This window comes from Phyllopteryx taeniolatus, chromosome 1, assembly GCF_024500385.1.
Source record: "Phyllopteryx taeniolatus isolate TA_2022b chromosome 1, UOR_Ptae_1.2, whole genome shotgun sequence".
NCBI lineage: Eukaryota > Metazoa > Chordata > Actinopteri > Syngnathiformes > Syngnathidae > Phyllopteryx > Phyllopteryx taeniolatus.
This window is the reverse complement of record NC_084502.1, coordinates 24648551-24650538: the sequence shown is the minus strand read 5'-3', so window position 1 is coordinate 24650538 and position 1988 is coordinate 24648551.

Sequence of the window (1988 nt, the reverse complement as noted above, 5' to 3'; positions counted from 1 at the left end):
TCCTGATGACATTCCTGTGGAGGTATGGAAGCATCTAGGAGAGGTGGCTGTGGAGTTTTTGACCAGCTTGTTCAATAGAATTCTAGTGCGTGAGAAGATGCCTGAGGAATGGAGGAAAAGTGTACTGGTGCCCATTTTTAAGAACAAAGGTGATGTGCAGAGCTGTGGCAACTATAGAGGAATAAAGTTGATGAGCCACACAATGAAGTTATGGGAAAGAGTAGTGGAGGCTAGACTCAGGACAGAAGTGAGTATTTGCGAGCAACAGTATGGTTTCATGCCTAGAAAGAGTACCACAGATGCATTATTTGCCTTGAGGATGTTGATGGAAAAGTACAGAGAAGGTCAGAAGGGGCTACATTGTGTCTTTGTAGATCTAGAGAAAGCCTATGAAGGAGTACCCAGAGAGGAACTGTGGTACTGCATGCGGAAGTCTGGAGTGGCAGAGAAGTATGTTAGAATAATACAGGACATGTACGAGGGCAGCAGAACAGCGGTGAGGTGTGCTGTCGGTGTGACAGAAGAATTTAAGGTGGACGTGGGACTGCATCAGGGATCAGCCCTGAGCCCCTTCCTTTTTGCAGTGGTGATGGATAGGCTGACAGATGAGGTTAGACTGGAATCCCCGTGGACCATGATGTTTGCAGATGACATTGTGATCTGCAGTGAAAGCAGGGAGCAGCTGGAGGAACAGTTAGAAAGATGGAGGGATGCACTGGAAAGAAGAGGAATGAAGATTAGCCGAAGTAAAACAGAATATATGTGCATGAATGAGAGGGGTGGTGGGGGAAGAATGAGGCTACAGGGAGAAGAGATGGCAAAGGTAGAGGACTTTAAATACTTGGGGTCAACCGTCCAGAGCAATGGTGAGTGTGGTCAGGAAGTGAAGAAACGTGTCCAAGCAGGTCGGAACGGGTGGAGGAAGGTGTCAGGTGTGTTATGTGACAGAAGAGTCTCTGCTAGGATGAAGGGCAAAGTTTATAAAACAGTGGTGAGGCCAGCCATGATGTATGGATTAGAGACAGTGGCACTGAAGAGAAAACAGGAAGCAGAGCTGGAGGTGGCGGAAATGAAGATGTTGAGGTTCGCTCTCGGAGTGACCAGGTTGGATCAAATTAGAAATGAGCTCATCAGAGGGACAGCCAAGGTTCGATGTTTTGGAGACAAAGTTAGAGAGAGCAGACTTCAATGGTTTGGACACGTCCAGAGGAGAGAGAGTGAGTATATTGGTAGAAGGATGATGAGGATGGAGCTGCCAGGCAAGAGAGCTAGAGGAAGACCAAAGAGAAGGTTGATGGATGTCGTGAGGGAAGACATGATGGCAGTTGGTGTTCGAGAGGAGGATGCAGGAGATAGGCTCTCATGGAAAAGGATGACGCGCTGTGGCGACCCCTAACGGGACAAGCCGAAAGGAAAAGAAGAAGAAGAAGAAGAAGTTGGAGCCGCTCTAGTACAACAGACAGTCAATTTACAGAACACTTTGGAGACATAAAGACTGACAAAAAACAATTGTGCAAAAAGATGCAGAGTCCTCTAGCACAGTTCGAATGACTAATATTGCAATAGACCGGTGCAATGACCATTGTGCAAGGGGCGCTGAGACTTCAAGGAGTGTATGCGGTTTAAAGTGACGAGTAGTGCGATAATCTGGGACAATGTTGGTTGTGCAAATGTTACAGATACTCCTCAAACAGTGTGCAATGGAGCAGATGCTACTCTGGCATGAGTGGCCAGTGTATGCAAATAGTGCAGCATGGCGAGACAACTACAGTGAGTGCACGAGTAATACATAATTGGCCCATACAGAAATGTGACAACGAAGTAAAAAAATTGCCAGCATGTTGTAATGGAATTGTAGGTCAACTAGGTGTTTAAGAAGTTGATCGCAAGAGGGAAGAAGCTGTTGGAATGTCTGCTAGTTCTAGTTTGCATTGATCGGTAGCGCCTACCTGAGGGAAGGAGCTGGAAGAGCTGGTGACCTGGGTGCG